This window comes from Polypterus senegalus, chromosome 2 (genome assembly GCF_016835505.1).
Source record: "Polypterus senegalus isolate Bchr_013 chromosome 2, ASM1683550v1, whole genome shotgun sequence".
Taxonomy (NCBI): Eukaryota; Metazoa; Chordata; class Cladistia; order Polypteriformes; family Polypteridae; genus Polypterus; species Polypterus senegalus.
Window position 1 is genome coordinate 138,991,044 of NC_053155.1, and position 22,336 is coordinate 139,013,379.

The window sequence follows — 22,336 nt, forward strand, 5'->3', positions numbered from 1 at the left end:
ACTTCATGCTTGGTTTGTGCTCTGACATGAACTGTCAACTGTGGGACCTTATAGACAGGTGTGTGCCTTTCCAAATCATGTCCAATCAACTGAATTTACCACAGGTGGACTCCAATTAAGCTGCAGTAGCATCTCAAGGATGATCAGGGGAAACAGGATGCACCTGGGCTCAATTTTGAGCTTCATGGCAAAGGCTGTGAATACTTATGTACATGTGCTTTCTCAGTTTTTTTTATTTTTAATAAATTTGCAAAAACCTCAAGTAAACTTTTTTCACGTTGTCATTATGGGGTGTTGTGTGTAGAATTCTGAGGGAAAAAATGAATTTAATCCATGCTTTTGAAAATTTTAGACCCATCTCTAACTTGCCCTTCTTAAGTAAAGTTCTAGAGAAGGCAGTCATTATGCAGTTAAATGACCACCTCAATAAACATGCTATTCTTGATAAATTTCAGTCAGTTTTTAGAACAAATCACAGCACAGAAACTGCACTCGTTAAAGTAGTAAATGACTTGCGGGTAAATGCAGACAGAGGCCATTTATCTGTTCTCATTCTTCTAGATCTGAGTGCCGCATTTGACACCATTGATCACAACAGTGTCTTAAATTGGTTTGAATCCTACCTGGCAGGGAGAAAATTCTTTGTTAGTTGTGGCAATTACAACTCAAAGACACATGATATCCAATATGATGTTCCACAAGGCTCTATCCTGGTCCGCTGCTCTTCTCAATCTATATGCTTCCGTTAGGTCAGATGTCCAATCAACTGAATTTACCACAAGTGGACTCCAATTAAGCTGCAGTAGCATCTCAAGGATGATCAGGGGAAACAGGATGCACCTGGGCTCAATTTTGAGCTTCATGGCAAAGGCTGTGAATACTTATGTACATGTGCTTTCTCAGTTTTTTTATTTTTAATAAAATTTGCAAAAATCTTAAGTAAACTTTTTTCACGTTGTCATTATGGGGTGTTGTGTGTAGAATTGAGGGAAAAAAATGAATTTAATCCATTTTGTAATAAGGCTGTAACATAAAATGTGGAAAAAGTAATGTGCTGTGGATACTTTCCAGATGCACTGTAAGATCGTTGATAAAAACATCTTGTTAGTTAAAGCTCTAACATTTAATAGTGCCATATTTAATGTGTCGGAGTGGCAGAGCTGAATTCTATGTGCGTTATTGATATTTAGAACAGAAACTAGGTTATTTCTGTTGAGTTTTTAGCCTACTCTTAAACACAGTCAGAGATGATGACGCCCTTATACTAAGAGAAACTGTTCCATAACTTTGGAGCAACACAGGTGAAAGATCAATCCCCTTCAGCTTTCACATAGCTCCTGCTCACCACTCTGTGCACTGATCGGCAGATCTAAGGGTACTAAAATGTTAAGTAGGAAAGAGCACCAACATTAAAATTTTGAAATTAGAAATTTGTCAATAATTTGTCAAAACAGTGGGGTCCAAACTGGGCTTTAACAGTGGATTAACAAACACAAACTTAATATAATGAGGGGCAACCCCAGATAAAAAGCGATTTATAATTTCTAAAATGTAAACCCCTACCACATTAAACATCTCTTTGAAAGAAGATGGAGGTAATACTGTATATCAGTAGAGTAAAAAGATGGCTTTAACTGATTAATCAGTTTTCCTAAGGTGGTCAAGTTCAAAGGCTCAAATTGGTTATAAAAACAGTCAAGCACAAAGAGGAAAAATGGGTCAATGACAGGTGATAAAATTAGGGGTTTAGCTGCTTTAAATTTACCAACAAAAAGTTCAAAAACTCATCACAAACTTAAGAAGCTAACAGTAAGTGGAAATAGGATTAAGAGTACTGTTAATCATTTTAAACAATAAATGTAAACTATGACCTTTATTAGCGATGATTTTAGCGAAGTATACTGTAGATTACATGCCACTTTCACCACTTCTTGATATGTAGTGAGTAAACCTTTGATAATATCAGACACCTGAAGTCTTTTCTCCATTTTTGTTCTGCTCTTCTAAATTCATGCCTGGGACCCTGGTTGGGATGTAGACATAGTGTGCCTAATTTGTTAGTGGAACGACAGTGTAAAGAATAGCTAAACAGAAAGAATTGTATTGTGAAATCAAATCATCAACACATAATTCAGAAGAAAAAAAAGAATTCAACAAGGGGCACTCCTGAGTAGCAACATTAAAAAAAAAAAAAAAATAGAAAACTGACCAGCAGTATATCAAGTAAACAGCTGAGAGTGATAAACAGGATTAAGAGGTTTATACATTGTAACAGGAACCGCGATATCAAATAAAACAGGAAAATTATCACAGAAACATTTTACAGTGACTTCAAAATTACAAACAGAAATACCAATTGACAAAACTAAGTCAATTATATGACTATGTTCACGGGTTGGGGTGATGACAGACTGAATAAGACCAAAGGAATCAATGAAATTTAAAGTCATTAACAGTTGGGTAACTGCTCTCTTCATTGCTAGAGCCTCTTGTTCTACAGACACATAACCAGGGTTCCCAGTTCAGCAGTTTTCAGCTCTGAAACATTAACCAATGTTCAACACCATCGATGCTTTGGCTCAGCACAGCACCAATACCTGTGTCCAACGAAGGAGGATAAAAAGCAAAGAAAAAAGTTAGTAGCCATTAAGAAAGGTGTTGACATAAGGAACTGCTTAAGGTCACAAAAAGCAGTGCCCGATTTTGAATCCCATACCACTGTGTTGGGGGCCCACTTCTTTGTTAGATCTGTCAAGAGTGCTGCTGTCTCAAAGAAGAAAGACAGACTTAAAAAACCAGAGGTAGTATCCCACTAACACTATGAAGGCCTGGACTTGCCTCTTGATCTTCAGATTTGGCCTGTTGATAATGGAGTCTATTTTGGAACACTGTGGTCTTACCATACCCCTGCCCACCAGGTAACCTAAATATTTGCCCTCTTTCAGCCAGCCTCTTTCAAAGGCCAGCCTCAACTAATATATGGAGTAAGTCTCAGACCTGCTGTAGTTGCTCCTTTTATGTGTTGGATTAGACGTCATCTAGATAGGCAGCAATATACATACTGTGGGGCCACAGCACTCTATCCCCCAGATGCTGAAAAGTTGCTAGTGCCCTGTGCAACAAAAAAAGGAAGGACACGATATTGCAAGTCTTTACCTTCACCGAGTGCATTAAAAGGAGCCTTCCAATACTCTTTCATCATTTCAGGGGTGGTCAGGTATTCCGCCTCACGAGCCACTTGGTCGTCCACATGCTGCATCAGATAAGTGTCAAATTGTGAGAACTGATTCAGCTAATAGAAGTCATTGCAAAACTTGAGTTCAGCTTGGAGGATCAAGATGATAGGACTGGACCAGGAACTATATTTCTCTATTACATCAAGGTTCAGTATACGTTTGATGTCAAAGTCCACTTCAGCATGTTTTGCCTCTGGGAGTCGATATGGGCATTCTTTGACAGTAACCCCCAGGTTCAGTCACAATGTCGTGCACAACCAGAGAAGTCTGACCAGGTTTCTTGCTCATCACCTCCAAGACAGATATGATAATTGCTTCCAGCGCCTGCCATAGTTTGGCCCTCAAATTGGTGCCGAAGTTAAGGACTGGTTTGTGTGCAAAGAATGAATGGGGCTGTCCGGAGTGGAGACTTGGTTTCATATATTTCTCTTATTTCAGCAAATTTATATGATAGACCCATTTGCTCAGGCAACAATTTGGTTGTTTAACCAAATAGTTGACAAGGCCTTTCCTCTCCTTAACTTTGTAAAGGCCCCACCAATGAACCAATAATTTGGAGTGGGAGGTGGAGATAGGAATCATGATGCAGTCTTCTGGGCAGAATTTTCTGAGAGATATGCCAAAGTAATAACAGGCTTGTGCTGATTGTGCCTCCAAGTGTTCTTTTATAGTTGGCCCGATTTTCACAAATCTATCACATAACTGCCTGATATATTCTAATATATTAGTACAAGGAAATATTTTCAAAAAGCCCTGGGGTGGTCACCTATAAAGTAGTTCAAAAAGGGAGAAGCCTGTGGAGGTTTGGGGGACCTCCTGATAGGCAAGTAATATGAAGGGGAGTAACTAGTCCCAGTTTCTCCCATCCATGCTGACCACGTTGTGTAGCATCAGTTTAAGGGTCTTGGTAAACTGCTCAACTAGACCATCATTTTGAGGATGGTATACTGAGGTTCTTATATGCTAAATCTAGAGTAATTTGGCAACGTCCCTGAATGTATACGAGGTGAGTGGTGTCCCCTGGTCTGTTAGAACCTCCTTGGAGATGCCAACACACACAAACTTCCATGTGATTTTTTTTTTGAGGCGGCCGTTCACAATGGGATAAACTCATGGCTAGAAGACTCTCACGAGGTTAAGAGGTCCCATGATATCAACCACTATGGGTTCAAAGGAAAAGTCAACAAAGTGAATGAGAATTAGAGAGGTCAGTCACTCAGAATCTGTCATAACCGACACTCCGGACATGAAGTTCAAAAGTGATGGACCTCCTCATTAAGCCCCAGCCAACAGAATCGAAGCTTGCTATGCTCAAATGTTTTGTCGGCTCCTTAATGGGCATGTACTAATTCACTGACCGGACACTGGAAAGTCCATGGCACTAGTAACAGCGACCTCATCTCTACTACACAATACATCAGGTCATTATTAACAACAAAGTGTGGCCCCTTTGGGATATGGGATGTTGAGCGTGTTGGCCATTCACCAGAACTACTGCATTTTTGGCAAACTTGAGAGAATTGTCATTACATTGTTCCCTTTAAGAGGAAGCCGGTGTTTGCCAAAAATTGAAATTGTAAAGATAGTGAAAGTGATAGAGTCTGGACTGACCTCAATGGACATGGTATCCAACCATGAGGGCCCAGTGCCAGCCGAGGGAACGTCAGTCTGGATGGCTGTGTGGCTCCTTGATGTGTCCGGCTGTGAACATGGCATGGGGACAGCTTGTGATGGGTTTCCTCCATCCATAACAAGGCCCGAAGAATTCAAAGGAGCTATGCTGCTTTCAACGTCTGACCAGTCTCACCAGATAGTTGAATTTTGAAGGATTTCAACCTGGTGTGCTTGTATGATACTTCCATATCTGATGACACATGAGGCTGACCTATACCACCACGTTTTCCCATGAACACAGGTCAGACTGGTCTTCCCAGCAAACCACTGTTGCGGGAGCACATAATGGCAAGCGACAATGGAAATGTTGCTGCCGGAATCAATTAATGTAGTAACCTTAAGTCCATTTATTACCTCCTTTACAAGGAAAAGATAATGGGTTAGCAACTGCACAGTATCTTCCGCCCTTCACCCAGCTGCAGTGCATAGGCTCATTGAGGCGAGGGCAGTTGGGGATGGTATGCCTGGCCTCCCCACACTTGAAACAGCAGGGGGAGGATGTGCATTTCTCCTTGGGTTTCGTCACAGCGGAGAGGCTCCTGGTTGGCCACACATCCCATCTGGGTTTGACGAGCGGACTGTTCCACACACTTGCTTTGTAAGGCCGCTCTGTGTCACTCAAAGGTTTCAATAAGTGCCTCCATGCTTTTATATTCTTGTCACCAGACTGGCCCAGCAAGTAACTTGGGTGAGCATTTACCAGGATGTCACAAGAAGCCTCTAGGACCTTTTTTTAGAGCTGTTCACATTTGGCCTTAACTATCTCCCCACACTGCCCCAGACAATGCCTGGGAGTGTAATGGCTGCTCTGGGTCCAAATTTCCAAAATTCTCCTGGCATAACCATACCTGCTGGTCCAAGGAGATGCCATAACTTTGAATACCTTGACTTGTAGGGTGTTACAGTTGGCAGTTGCATGCTCATTGAGGTTGTAATAAGTCAGCTATGCCTCACCCTACAGGAATGGCATCAGTATGTTGGCCCACTCCACTCACTCCCAGCTGTGTTGGGTGGCGGTGCTCTCCAAAATAAGAAAATAGGATTCAATGTCATCATTGTCTTCCTTACCTGGTACAGAGGCCACAACTGGTTCTGGTGGAGAGCCACATGTGCTTGGTGAGCTCTGTCCTGTGTTCCTCCACCTGGACTTGCAGGGACTGAATCTTGGTGGCCAAGGTTGCGATAATAGTCTTGCTGCTCAGTTAATTTTTCAGAAACATCCGGTCAAATACACCACTGTGAATAAAGCACAAAAACACAGATAAAGAGATGGGGTTACTAACTTGATAACCCCATATGCTTGAACCTGGAAAGTGAAAAAAATAAACAGCCTTTATAGACAGAGGTCATTACAGAACTGAGGAGGGTGAAAAAATGTTGGGTAAGCACAGTTATTCAAGCCCTTAAATTGTCTCTAATGCGCACGTATGCAACAGCATAATGTGGCACAATTCAGTTACTCTTATTTGCCAGGATTTGTGGATTTTTTTATTCTGCTTTAATTTGCCATATTTTCATTTATGTTATTTTTTTTAATAAAAAAAAGTAACTGTCCAGTAGATAAAACTAAACCCAAGGGGAGAGTTTACTTGCTGTACACATTTGTTGGCAATCTTGTCTTGCATGCTTTTATCATGCCACTATTGAATGCGCTTATTGGGAACTTGGGTAACCAAACATTTAAAATGATGCATTCAATATAACTGAAAATGAAATTGTTAAAAGTTTTGCAAACAAGTTTGTTATTTGCTCCTGGTGTATTTAGTAATTTAATAAAAGTTGAATCTCCCTAAACAACTTAAAATTGCAGCCATTTTGGCACATATCCAAACATGAAAAAAAATGCCTTATAGCTTACTTAATACATCCACTATGGAAAAGTTTCAGGTTTTACAAAGCATCCTGTCTAAATGGTATAAGTGTGATAAGAAAATTAATCTAATTACAGCTTTTTGGCACACTTTTTCAGAAGGAAGGATTATCTTCTATGTTCACAATGACTTGTGTGGGAAGAATTTGCATGCAAACAACAACAACAACAAGATAGACATAACAGAGATAGCTTGAAGCAGTAAATGGTAGGGAATCACAGCTAATCAAGAAAATATGCATTTGTAGCGATTTCCCCAAATTAACAGTATAACTAAAATAGTGCTTACCCAGGATGTAAAAAAAGTAAACAAGATAAAAAAACAAACCTTGCATGCCTACTTTCCATCTGTTGCTTTCATAATCTAGAAAATTTGAAGTTATTGCTAGTAGTACTCAGATTGAAAGTTGCTAACCTAATGTACTCTGTAGGAGTGAGATAAGCACATAATGACTTGACAGATACACCTTCACATTGTGTTACATGTTAAGCTTACTATTAGAAAGACTGCTCATTTGATGTTTCCAGGCATGACCACTTTTTCTACTATGTTTTGGAAATACACTAAAAGAAAAGTTACAGGCTATAAACAACCTTGAACTAGATAATCTGGATGGGAAAAAGGTCACTAGGACTACATGTTCAATGATGTCTAGAAACTCATCAGTAACACAAATCAGTGTTGTAGGAGAACGTGGTCTGAAATGTGTCAATGTAGTAATTACTACAAATTTGAAATATGTATTGTGTACACACAAATTAGATAAAAACCATCTGCAATTTGTGATATGCACACAGACATTGGGAGGGCATCTTACTCCAAGTTTTTTTAAAGGTGGTAGTAGCAAGTGCTTCTCAAGACAGGTTTGATTGGATACTTCACACAATAGAGTCTCTAAGTCATGAGGTACAGAAAGGCTCACTGAAAGCTGAAATATACTGCTGCAGGAGGTTAGAAAATGTGGAAACCGATTCTAATTATTTGCATAACCAGCCCCTCCAAGCAGTAAGAACTGTATCATGTAATTTGGATGACTGGCTGATTATCACTGTTTTGTGTTTTGATTAATAAATGACAGTATTTTTTTTTTATTTTTTTTTATATAGGTTTTGAGTTCTGTTGCCATTTTATTCCAGAATGGAGTGGCCTCTTGTTATGGTCTGGGCTGCCTCCACTATCCCTGGTGCATACAGGAGCCTCTTGAACCCAAAACCATCAATAGTCATTAACCGAGAATAGCCAGGGAAATGAGGACACACACATTCAGCAAGGGTTTGGTGCTAAAGTGCCAATTGCTTTTATTAAAATCCATGAACAATTAGTGTTCAATGGTGCAGTGATCTTTAAATAAATAGTTAATGAATCAAATGAAAACAGTGAATAGTCCGGGAGTTAAACTCCAGAGCTAAAATCAATACAATAGTTATTTGGTCTTTAATCTCCCTCTCTCTATCTCTCCAGTTCATGCATAGCTCACTCAGCTAGCAGAGACTCCAGCATCCACTTTCCTACTCACCAACTCCCTGCCTCCATCAGTGTCTGCCATACCGCTTGGAGTCAGCTGTCCTCACGTCTTCCTTTTTGCACATGTGGCATCACCCCCCGAGGACTCCATATCCATTAAACCTGCTCCTCTGAAATATCAGCGTGGACAATCTGCCCCTACAGCATCAATCCTTCACTGTTCCACGGGGCTAACAACTGCTCTGGCTCTCGTTTACTGGCTGGCTCATTCTGCTCAGGCACCCGATACTGCTCGCTCACATTCTACTTCTTTATCAGATTTCCTTCCTCTATTATTTCTCTCACTTCTCTGCCATGCAGGCTCCCTTTATATCGAGTACAGGAATGGACCTCTTCCTACTCTGAGGTGTGAATGAGGCCCTTGACTCAACCACTTGCATTTGCACAGGAATGTGTGATCAGCCAAGCACCTCAATCAGCACCAGATCTGGGACCTGAATATTTATTTAAAACAGCACTTCGCCACAGACCACTTATCATACCACCATGCAAAAGTGAAAAGAAAAAAAAAAAAAAGTGTCTGAAGATGCTACATGATAAAAATGTTATGTAGAATAGAGATAGAATGAATAACACAAAATTACAGGGTGGCAATTTACTGCACATGCTACAGTTTGCCACAGGCAAGATACAGAATGTAAACTGTATGCATCTTTCTGAAAAATATAAGGGGAAATTGTTAGTGAGGCCATATAGATTCTATATAAAGTCAAAAGGTTTAACTTTTTGCTGCATACGCAACTGCACAACAAAACAGAACCTCAAAATCCAAACTGTCAAATGGCATGCAGTTGAAATCACTGCATGAAGTACTCCATACTGAAACTGGAAGGAGATTCTAAATATCAGGCACTCTGGATTGAGCCTTTGTAATATGCCTTTTTACTCTTCAATTAATTGCATATATTGTTGCTTATAAAGTGCTACCAATTAAAAAAAGTAAACCCTGATGCATTTTTGCTACCCAACCTCCATCTAATTCTCCAAACTTGCCATTTATTTTAAATTTCCATCTAACTGGAGAAGAGTGAGTAATTTGTTACTTGTTGCAGCACCACAGTACAGTGGGTACCCATGCCACCTCACAAGTTCAGAATCTTGCATTTATGACATCTCAAAATATGCAAGAAGTTATTTCACAATAACTTAAAATGCATTTCAGATATCTGAAAATGATAAGTCATATATCATGAAATAGCAATTTTAAACCATAGTGCCAAGCATAGGATTTTTATTTTACAAAAAATGCTGCATTTAAGAACACATTTTCCCATGACAAATTAACATGCATCAGGTCTATGAAAAATAACCTTAAAAAAATACTAAACTTATCTTTTAATAAAAATATATTTTAAGATCTATATACTTCATTTTAAGAAGCCATTAAAGGCATTTTAAGATATCTCTAAAAGTTAATTTAGCTTGCCATTGTAATGGGAGCAATTGAGATACAAATCATTGTCATGTTACCAAAGGAATCGGCTCTAGCTTTCTTTAAGCCTGGTATTCACCTTAAAAATATTACTCCTGCTCTAAAAATCCTTCGGAATTTCAGATTTTATTGTTTTTGTCCAATGTGGGCTAATATTACAGGAAACAATACAACCATTTTGAAAGTTTTAAGCAAGCATCATTGCATTCTCTTGATAAAAGATTGATCTTTATAGTTCAAATATGGAACAGAGGAAAAATCTCAAAGGAAATTTAACATTAACAGCACATAAGCTTATATTTCCAGTGTAAGACTAATTATTCCCAAGTAACCTTTATATATTCCCCAAGTGGGTGCAATGGTCACTCATTATAAACAAATAGATGCTTAAAATAGCAACATTTTCAAAGAGCTGGGAAATTCCATGGAGCATACGCACATGTCAAATTTAAATACTGTATATTTTATTAAATTACACTTTACATGTTAAAATAAAAAAGTTAAAATTAGTTTCTTTTATAAACATTTGTCTTTTTTTTTTTTTTAATTCAAAATATCCATAACAGTAGACGTGTTGATGGTTGTGTATTACTTACAAATATTTCAACATGCTTACACACATTTTTATTTTGTATAACATTTACAATTTGTACCGCCTGTGTATGTTTGAGCAGTACGAAAATAAGCCAGCAGCCATAAAATGCACTTCAGAACAGGTCATCCACCAGAATCTAAGCATGTTACTTAAATGGGAGACCACGCAGGGGGTTGCTGTGGCCAGCAGGGGGCACATACCCTGTGGCCTGTGTGTGGATCCCAATTCCCCCAGTGCAGTACAAAGTGTGCCATTCTTCAAATGAGATGTAAAACTAAACTCCTGACTGTCTGCGGTCATAAAACATCCGTGAACAGCCTTTGCAAAGAACAGGGTGTATCCTGATGTCCAGGCTAAATTGCCCTCCATGGGCTAGTCATTCTCACCCCCTAGTCATTTCCTTTATCTAAATGGCTCTCTCTCACCCCTTCGCCATCTATAGCTCATGTGTGATGAGCGTATTATTGCATAATGACTGTTGCTGCAGCATCCAGGTGGATGGTACACATTGGCAGTTACCAAGTGGCGCCCGCTTTCTATATATAATGCTTCGAGTAGAGAGGAAAGCACTTTATAAATATAATTTCTTGCTCTTTTATAAGGGGCCACCTACAACCAACAGTGACTTTAGTGTAATTCTGTGTTAAAATTTCCACGGAAAAGAAAACAAGAGACAAGGTGAGGTGACAAAGGTTTTGAGCTTCAGTGGTAAAGTTCTGTTTATATGCCGATAAACATTTAACATTTGCCATCTGATGGTCTAATGGGATAGCTCCTTTCTCTCTGCTTGTGATCCTGAGAATGAACGCTGCTTCCTATAGTTTTTGCTTAGATCAGAAGGGAAGGATGCCGAGGTGGGGTTTTTGTACTTCAGGGCTCTTATGTTCATGGCTGAGGATAAGATGGAAGATGGGCAAGTACAGTAACTGTACTATACTTTAATCTTTCGCTGGGTATACTGTTGAACTTTTTTTCCTGTGAAAGACATACATAACATACAAGTCTGACCCCACATTTATTTTACAACACATACTTTTGCGAAAATATTAAAAGATAATACTTTATGCCTGTCTAAAATCTTTGAAAAACAACATGTATAGGAACAATTTTTTCCTAGCCTCTGGCAATTGCTGCACATTCTTATATTATTTCGCTTGTGTCCATCCGTGCTCGATACAAGCAACAGTTGTCACAACTACTTTATCACTCCACAACAAAAGCAAGGAATCTGTGTTCCTGGCAGAGTTTAGGTCTTAGGCTTATCTTCAATGTGACCAATTAACTGTGGTATTTTATTTGGTGCATACTTCATTACTCACCGAAACTGGATTATGACACTACCATTTTACACCTTTTTCCTTGACTTCAACGCAAGCCTCCCGATAAAATGAAAAGGCACATACAGCCTAGATGCAACCAACAGAAATGGCCATGCTCACAACCAACACACAGAAGCAGAAACATTGGTCTGACGTGATGTACAGTAGATAAGCACAGGCGAGATGCCTTAGAACAACAGACAACGTACGACAAGCCACAGAGCGAAATTATCTAAAGATCAGCGGGATCTTACACCTAGACAGTGAACAAAAAATTAATTACACACAACCTTTCTGAATAGTAGTCTCAAACTGCCAGACAAGAAACATGACAGAAAAACTACAGGGATTCCATAACACTGACAACTCAAAACAAGATATTCCCTTTATATTACGACATAGGCAATTCCCTGTTCATTTAGCATATGACTAACAACAAAAGTTTAATAATGTTTTTAACCATGGTCAGTTGTAGACTATTTTCAAGAGTTACATTGAAACCCGGGTTAAATGTACAGATACTTGCGGGTTACACACAGAGGCATATTTTCGCTGACAACTTTTTTTTATTCAACAAATTGCATTATCCAGAAAATTATAGATCTTGGTATGCTACATTACCTAATGGCTACACTTCACATATGCCGACTTACACTACATGTACCCTGTATTTCCCTTCTTATCCAAAATGTTCTGTTAACCCGATCATGTTACACTTTGTATTGTTATAGTCATTTACAACAGCATGAATATTTACAACATCCCATACTAATCATGTGACTATTCTAATATTGAGTCCTCTCACAAGTCACTACTTAAGATAATCTCCTTTCTTACTGTAACATGTGATGTTCTTCTCTCCCTCATCATTTCATTAACGCTTTTATTCTTGAGAAAATTTCCAAGCACAATTTTCTAGTACAGTAATCCCTCGCTATACCGTGCTTCGACTTTCGCGGCTTCACTCCATCGCAGATTTTAAATGTAAGCATATCTAAATATACATCACAGATTTTTCGCTGGTTTGTGGATTTCTGCAGACAATGGGTCTTTTAATTTATGGTACATGCTTCCTCAGTTTGTCCAGTTGATTTCATACAAGGGACGCTATTGGGGGATGGCGTAGAAGCTACCCAATCAGAGCATGTATTAAGTATTAAATGAAATTAAAAAAATATAAATGATATACGATAGGCTTCCCGCACGGTGCTTCGCACACTTAAAAGCTCCAACAGCCTGTATTGATTTTTCATTGTTTGCTTTTCTTTGTCTCACTCTCTCTGACATTCTCTGCTCCTGACGGAGGGGGTGTGAGCAAAGGGGCTGTTTGCACAGAGGCTGTTTGATTAGAAGATACGGACGCTCCTCTAAAAAATGCTGAAAGGCTACCTTCACATTGATCCCTTCATTGCTGCCACTTTATCGCAGTGCTTGCATACTTAAAAGCGCAACAGCCCTATTGATTTTTGATTTACTTTTCTCTCGCTATCTCTTTCTCTGACATTCTCCACTCCTGATACGCACCTTGAAGAGGAAGATATGTCTGCATTCTTTTAATTGTCATTGTCTACCTTGTCATGGAGCACAGTTTAAACTTTTGACTAAAGGGTGTTATTTCATGTCTAGCGGGCTCTAATAATGTTAAAAAACGTATTTAGAAGGTCGTAAACAGGTTTTCAATGCTCTGTGAAAATAGATTTATAAATAAAGAATCCCACTTCGTGGAAATTCATTTATCTGTCTGGAGCGGATTAACCGCGATAAACGAGGGTTTACTGTATAACTGTGCGGAGAATATTTATAATCAGTGTGGGAGAGTTTAAGGGCTTAAGATATATAAAAATAACCATAAACATATGGTTTCTACTTCGCGGATTTTCACCTATCACGGGGGGTTCTGGAATGCAACCCCCACGATCGAGGAGGGATTACTGTATATCCTAATAAGCCTCTCAAAGTCTACATCTCTTTACTTCACTATATCTATTAGTAGGTTACCTTTTCCTCTTTGAAATTGTCGTCTCTCACACAAACTCTTCATCACAACTATTGCTTCTGTCTCTTGCTATCTTCTTGCCAAATCCAAAGTCATTCATACCAATGAAGAAAAAATGCTGACTAAAAACCTCTACTTTGATATTTTACTATATATTCAAAATTGTTACGACTGATAATACTAGTGGTTTATCAAAAAAAAAAGTTTAGGTGCTGCTAAATGCATCTATTATTCATTTACTCTTAAGTAACAATCTTAGAAAAGGCTTCTTTTGGTGTTTGATGCTTGCAAAGCATCAGTTAAGTGGTTATTCATCTGGTGCAATGTGGACTAATAAAAAAAATAGTTTATAATTGTCAAAAGTGGCTGAACTTAGACATATTTCTCTTGATACTGCATATTTCAGTATGAGATCTGCAAATCTCTCATATTCATAATTAATTTTTCCAGTATATCAAAGGCACTTAATATGCCACACTGCACAGAAATGAATAACCTACAGTATTTACTGATGCATTATAAGGGTGATTAAGACCAAAAAAGCCTTTGTTAAAAGGTATTACATAGAACAAATATTTTTTGATCCTTCCTATCCTCAGATTTTCATTTTTCTTCAGTTCAGAATATTGCGCATTTTAAATAGATGCATTTTCTCTCAAGTGTCAATATTGTTTTTATGGTACATCATTCTGGTCATATACAGCGCAATGTATTTATGACCAAGAGTAGTTTTCTCTGTAGGTTTGAAGGCCATAAATGTCTTCATTTTGCACACAGAATTGCCTCATCTATAAAAGGGGAGTGGCAAGAAATAAGCAAAATATAAGTAAAAGTGAGCTAAACCTTATTCACACAAGTAGGTGAAAATTTAAAGCATGTTTCAGGTTACATTGTTATGACAGTTTTAAAAGGATTTTAGCTTTCAGATGCAAAAAGCAACCATACCTTTATTTTATTTTGTAATTTTTCCCCCATATTGTAACATTTTATAATTGATTTTAATGTTTTTCATTGTTTCTTTATACATATCCTCTTTAAAATTTATAAACATTATATAAAGTACACTAATATTTAAATTCATTTATAAATTTTTTTTAAATTAATTTCTAGGGTCAACTTTTTCAAAGTGGAAATTCTGCATAAAAATGGTAGATCATTCTATTTCTTAATCACTTTGATGTATGTTTTTTCAATTTACACTCATGGCTTCTTGTTTAGCAGTGGGGAATTCATTCCATTTTTTAACATGGCAGAGTATTTGAAAAAAAATGAACAATTTGAGATCTAAAAATCATTTGCGCACCTTCAATATTTTGAAAAGTTTGATTAATCCCCATTATGAACAGTATTTCAACTCTTCTCTCACAAAAGCTATTCACGGTCTCATTTTAAATTAAAAAAAAGGTCATATTGACTCCAAGAACAAGTTATTCAATTATTTGTTTAATATACTTGGATTAAGTCTGCAGTGACAGACACTGGCAATCTTTTTTTCTTTTTACTTTCATAAAAACAACATAGAACAGACTAGTAATCATTTCAGAGCACACACAGCCATAAGCACACCAACCCACAGACTTCTACACTAACTCATGACAGAACAAAATAGAGTCAACATGGACAAAGCTGCATACTGATTTTTGCAGTAAAATAGAATTGTTTTGTTTTCTGGTTTCTACTACTTAATCTTCATTCAGGTGATATTAAATGGAAAGATACAGAAATTGAGAAATGTACCGTAAACATAACATCCCCAACAAGACTTAGTTTTGCTGTTCCATTGATCATTGATAGGATGAATTAACAAGGGTGCCAGGGTCCTATATACTAACGGTGACCCAAAATCATCAATGTGGCCACATCAGGGCCTGTGTTGGCAACTTTCCAAGTAAGGACGACGACAACAACAACAACATGAACTACACAAAAATAGCCACAAAATGCAGCACTCATGTTTTTACAAATAATCGTAACAGATAACAGTGAAACAAATGAATCAAAATATTCTCAAAGTTAATAGCAGTGAAGTCTTCAACATAATGAAAAAAATCAATAGAAAATATTCATAGAAAAAAAAATTGGGTAGAAAAAAAAATAGAAATGAGACCAGTAAGGTTCAAACCTCAAAATCACAACACTATTCTTTTATAAACAGTAAATTGTTGCCTCTTTACAGTGTTCATTCTCTTGTGATGTATCATCATTTGAACAGAAATGTGTTCAGCTTCAGTTATCTTCTTGCCTTTGAATATGTAAACCATTAGATTTGTTATAGTGTCACAATTTTTCATTTACTGCATGTCACAACTAGCTTGTACATAAAGAAAAAAAAAAATATATGCAAGAATTTTCTGGTGGTCACCTTGTTCTAGTCAATGACAGAGAGACTAGCTCTTGCTGCAAAAACTTAACAAGCCAAAACAAGAGCTGGGAAAAAACAAAACTACCAGCAGAACTGTGTTGAGCTTGCAAGAATTTACTTCATCCCGAGTCTAATGCAGTAAGTGTGACCACTTGCCTTACTTTTCTAGATCTTAAATACTACTAAAGCACCATGATGAGAAAAAAAAAATAAAACAAAAAAGAAAGAAACAAAGACCTAAAAAACACAGATACAATGAGAAATGGACCTACATAGAGATTCTGGAAATCACCACCCCTTCGAACATTACCATGTGGCAGTCATCGTGCACCATTGAAAGTGATGGGTGATCACCAGTTAACAAAACAGAAGCAAATGAAAAACCATCATGGATCTTGTTTGTACACTTAAAAATATATTCTGAATATTTTTTATATAGTTATTTTTTGGTGTTATAAATTTATAATAAACGTGATAGCAGCAAGTTGCCATTTTGACTGAATTCCTTTTGTTTGAGCAATGTCATTTTGTTTCTAGTCATATATACCTGCCACATCAATATCCGATTATGGCGCGCCAATCATCTTGTCCTAGTATATGGTTAAAAACCTTTAATAAAAATTCACTGCCTAATTATTTTGATTTTGATTCTTGTTACTGTTTTTACGTTTTGACTTCCAGGCATTGTGACATTAGGCTTGTTTGAACATTAGACCAATCTAGACAAGAACAAGCCATTCAGCTCAACAAAGCTCACTGATTCGGTCTACTCAATTCTTCCAAATTAACAAGAAGTCATAGTTTTAAATGTCTGTAAAGTGCTACTGTCTACTAGGTGAGGCAAGAAATGCTGAACACATACCTAAAACAAACTTTTCCCATGTGATACTAATGACATGAATTGTATGTGTGAAGACTTTACTCCAAATATCAAATAAACACGTGCTTTTATTCAAGAATATAACCAAAGGAAAAAAAAAAAAAATGATTTACATGTTGCTGTCAATGAGTTAAAAACCTCGAACTCAAATGTCAATTGACAGAAAGTTGAAATGTATTCTTGAAAGGTGCAGAGGTAAAAACTTCTGCCTTATAACACAAAGGTTCTGGGTTCGAGACTGGGCGTTCTGCTTTTTGAGTAGTGAGCTGCTATAATTCTTATCACTATAATATTTTAAAACATACATTTGATTTGATTGTGTGACACTTAGTCTGTAACCATTTTTTTATTATTCAGTTTTATTCTCTCAGTGACGTTCACGTGGTACAATGAACTTGCCTCTCCCTCTCCGAGTTGATGGCATTTATCTCCATTTAGCGATCTCCATATCAGCTTTCTGTCAATTGACATTTGAGCTTGGGTTTTTACTCATTGACAGCAACATGAAAATGATCAATTTTTTTTTTTTTTTTATATTCTTGAATAAAAAAAAAGCATGTGTTTGATATTTGGACTAAAGTCTTCACACATTATACACTATGTTATTATTAGTATAACATGGAAAAAGTTTCCGTTTTTCCTGTCATCCTACACTGACACAGATCATTGTGGCCACGGAACACACATGAAATGTATTCCAAGTAACAATATATTATTTACCCTATACAACTCCAGGCACCTCACTCCCCGATTGTGCTGATCGACACATTTGCAAAATATGACACTGATGAAGATGTGCGAGGGAATTTAAGGTTGCCAGGGATTTTTTTTTTTTTTTTAAAATAGGCTTCAGGGATTCTAGTGTTAAGGATATCTCTAATTTGCTCAGTTCAGCTTTCTCTTGACCCTGACTAGTTCCCAGTCCCAGCTTGTTAGCCACCAACTCCTGCATGCTTCATTGTTGGAATGGCATTGCACAGGCGAAGAAACTGTGCCTGGTTTCCTCCAGATGTAAAACTCAGAACTGAGGTCAAAGAGTTTAATCTTGGTTTCATAAAATCTGTTCTCACAGACAGAGTCCTTTTGGTTGGTACCTTTTTGCAATCTCCAAGCAGACTTTCATGTGTCATCTAGTCACCATAAAGCCTAGATTAGTGGAGTGTTGCAATGGTGACTGCCCTTCTGGAAGTTTCTCCAGTCTCCCCACAGGCTCTCTGGAGCTCAACTCGAGTGACTGCTTACTACGACCCTTCTCCCCCAACTGCTCAGTTTGGCCAGGGAGCAAGGTCTAGGAAAAGTTGTGGTTGGAGAATTATGGAGGCTACTCTTAGGAACCTTCAATGCTAGAGAATTCTTTAGCCCTGTTCCATGACACAATCCTGCTTCTAGACACTGCAGGTAATTCCTTTGACCTCATGGCTTGATTTTTACACCGAATCTTATTGTCAACTGTTAGACCTGATATGCTATAGACAGGTGTATGCCTTTCCTAGTCCTGTTCAAATGATTGAGGTGATCACAGGGAGAACCCTAAATAAGGTGCATAAATATCTCAATTACTATCAATAGAAATGGATGCACCTGAGCAAAATTTCAACTGTCCTAACAAATGATCTGAATACTTGTGTCAGTGATATTTTTGGTTTTTAATAAATTTACAAAAAAATCCTGTTTTCACCTTCTCTTTACAAAATGGGTCACTCCATAGACCCATTTTGCTGAAATGTTGCAAACTTATTCAGGGAAATATGCGATGTCCATTCAATTTTTGGTCAGATATTTCAAATTGAATGCTCTGTATGAAGTTTTGAAATTTCAAAACTTCCCAGTGAAAAGCACTGGAGAATTTGTGAACTCATCGGTCTTAAAAAATGGGGAAATATTCTGTGCAACTTCAACTTAAAATTTGCTGACTGTTTCAATTTTATCTTGAGAGAGGCTGTTTGAACTTGTATATTTTGTTTTACTCATCTCAAGTCATGCAGATGCCCAATGCAAGTGTGTGAGATGCTTGGAAGAGCAAATGTGCACATCTCATATAGAAGCATCCTTCTACTGCTGCTTTAGTTTAACCACAGAAGTACAGAAAAGTCACTTCTCTGGAAATAAATGGATAGGGAAAGCAATAATGTAAGCATATATCAGATTGACTTGATTGAACCAACATCTGCAGATTATTATAAAGAACTGATGTTATCAGCTTACAGTCTAATGGTATTTCAGCTAATTACACAGGAAAGATGCAGCTGCCCTAAGTGATTTAAACATAGGATGGATTTGAAATGGAACTGCAGTTGATCAACAAGTACAGAGCCATTGAGCATGCAATAAGGACCATGCTGCCCACTAACAACAAGGATGAAGCAGGAATACAATTTGCACTGTACCGTTTACTTAGTGGTACAGCATTCAACAGATTGACTAGGCGTTACTGTTCATCCAGACCGGAAGAGCTGCTTTTGCTTCCATGTATCTTCAGAGTGGAATTAAAAACTTTAAGATGTAGTCACATTATACAATAAATCAGTTCCTTCCAAAGTCATTACTTATTTATAGAATTTTAATGAATTACTGTAGTTAATTATTACTACTAGATTGATGGGCAATTGTTTTAGTTGCTTTTCTCCTTTCATAGAGTAATACTGACACTGATTTTATGCTAGTAGTGGTCATTTTGTATTAGTTATTTTTCATTTGCTAATTGGGTATACTTTCAAAAATGTTACGTTTAGGAAAGCTGAGCAATAGTTAGTCACAGACACTCCAATACTAACACACATCAATCTGTGCCAATTTCACATGACTTGAAATTTTCTGTGTATGAAATCGGAGCCACAACAAACCTATCTGTGCTCCATTTAACTGTAAAAAAACCATTTCATGCAGTACACTAAAACACATGTAATTGTTTTCCATTATCACTATTTTTGAGAATGAATCATTGTTAGAAAAAGTGTAATAAAGAGAAACATAAGACTTGTGGATAAAGTAAATAAACATGAAATGCTCTAACTTTTGTATCAGTAAACTTACTCCCAGAACACACCCGAATGCTACACCTGCATACTTTCTGACTTAACTATAACCTACACTCCTTGTGATGTGTTAAAATTTTACCATATAATGTTACTTCACTTGGTAGTGAATTTTTAAGTTGATATGGAAAGGAACCATGCCTTCTAAATAAAATTATGAAGAGGGTATACTTGATAATATAACTACTATTACATTTTATTCTCATTTGTGAAACACTAGTAGGCTCAGTGCTTTGATTTGTAAGAAAAGAAAAAAAACAAAGCTGTAAAAGGGGGGGGGAAAAAAAAAAACCCACAAAAGCTGTATTTAAAATGGTCAAGTAATCAAGAGCAAATTTGTCTGGGCTTCATTTATGCATTAGAAGCATTCAAAGTGTCCTTGTTGTACTTTTCTCACATCACTTTCTGTGAACAGAAAATTATGCTTTTGTATAAAACTGTGCTTCCAAGTATTACTCTCATTTGAAGTCTGTCTGTGCACAAGTCATAAGCACTATATATGTGTGTAAATGTGTAAAAAACACTCTCAATATACAAGGGCACAAACAAACCATATTCACACCAAAAGAAACCAATTTCCAAAAGCCAAAGTTGAGTTTGGGCAGTAGGCCATAGTTTGAAGTGTTACCCGTAATTAATGACATTCCTTCCTCTTCTCCGGTGTCCATAGATTCTGGTGTTTGGGCAGGGATAATAACATCCAGACAGTCCAAGCCTAAAAAACAAACTAAGGTTGATCATAATAAAATTAAAAAAAGATACAATGATGAAAGGTAATGGTCAGACAACCATTTCAGCCTCCTAGCAGGCCTTCATCAGAGGATTGACTAACTTGCCCTGTCTGGAAGGGGTTTAAATCTGGTCTGCTGAGATCCCCAGGTGGTAATTAAGGTAAGTATCTGTGATTAAGGTTAGTATCTAATCCTATTGTTTGTTTGTTTTACCCCTCCCCCACCTTTGCCTATTCCCATCATAATCCTAACAACCATTGGCCTAATTAACTAGAAATCCCTTCAATAAATACCTAAATTTATATTAAATAAGAAATGACCTTATATAAATTAATTAAATAGATAACTTATCTATGGATTAAAAAAACTGACTAAAATTACACTAGAAAACCCCCCTTAAAATACTGATCCCAAAGTAATTCCAATTATGGTGTTAAGGTCAATACAAGATGCCCTAACTAACCAATCTTTCAGATTTTTGTTTTCTCTATATGCCGCAAGAATTCTCACATCTGCCAAGTCCTCAGGGTGGCCAACTCTAATCCTGGAGAGCCACAGTGACTACAGGTTTTCATTCTATTTTCTTAATTAGTGACTAGTGTTTGCTACTGATTAACTTCATTTAATTTATTTGCCATTTAAGACTCAGACCATTTAAAGCAGAGCTGAGCAATGTCGGACTGGGGGGGCCACAGTGGTTTCAGGTTTTTGTTCCAACCTAATTCCTCCATGAGAAATCATTCATTAGGGATGAAGCACTTATTGCTCAATTAACATTTTTCTGTTTCATTTTAGTTGTCTTGCTTCTTAAGATTTTGAACCCTTAATTGCTTATTTTAGTCTTAAACAGCTGTAGTCATTGTTTTAACTGCTTCTTATTATCAATAAGAGGTAAATGGCAAAGGAACCAGCAGTTTTAAATCTAGCTTGTCTCAATTTCCACTTGTGTGTATTCATCATTCATATTTGGATTAATTAACTACTCAGAAAGAAACTGAAGAGAAGGTGAAGAACTGAAAATTATTTTATCTCTTTTATGTTTTAAATTACTTGGATGGTCCATGAAAAATCTATGATTTAAGAATTAACTGACATGGGAGAATTAAAACATTAACAAGCAGTGAAATTAAATAAGATCTGTTATTGGTGAGGATTGGCTTCTAATTAAGCAACTGGGCTGGAACAAAAACTTGCAGCCACTGCGGCTCTCCAGAGTTGGCCACTTCTACATTAAATGATATATTTCACGGACATGGGTTTATTGAAGGAAATTATATGTTTAGAGATATTTGAAAAGTGTAATAAATTACTCCTTTTGAGAATAAAACAAAACTGAGTTTCTGAGCACAAGTCTGAGTCAAATGAAGAAATGACCAGTACAATGTAACGATGGAAAGTGTTTCAAGAGAAAATATATATGTAAACATCGGTCAAAGAGCCATAGGCTGTTAGAAGTAGTAAAAGAGTACCTTCTGGTGGTATAATAAAGAAAGGACGATTTGCTTTTGGTTCCTTCATCCCAGATATACATACTATATACTGAGCTATTTTGTATTTTAACTGTTTTACATTCTGTTAGATACAGAAAAATGCCTCTGTAATCATCCATGTGAAAGTATTTGTGATTGCTTTCCAAATAAAAACCGACAGTCAATCCTATCTTTGCATTGCAGAAAATGGA

The 22,336-nt window shown here is 37.1% G+C and overlaps 1 protein-coding gene and 1 long non-coding RNA gene across 3 annotated transcripts in view; one reads left to right on the plus strand and one right to left on the minus strand.

Moving 5' to 3' along the window:
* Positions 1 to 22,336, plus strand: part of LOC120523410 (gamma-aminobutyric acid receptor subunit gamma-3) — a 1,280,683-nt gene that overhangs the window by 995,817 nt on the left and 262,530 nt on the right. The window lies entirely within an intron of this gene.
* On the minus strand, positions 1,316 to 21,192 carry LOC120523411. 2 transcript variants are annotated; one of them, XR_005632618.1, is made up of 4 exons: positions 21,119 to 21,192; positions 20,553 to 20,639; positions 5,979 to 6,146; positions 1,318 to 2,597 (listed from the first exon to the last, which is right to left on the minus strand). It is a non-coding gene; the product is annotated as an uncharacterized LOC120523411 (long non-coding RNA). The 2 variants fall into 2 exon arrangements; XR_005632617.1 differs by lacking the exon at positions 21,119 to 21,192 and having other exon boundaries at positions 1,316 to 2,597; positions 20,553 to 21,073.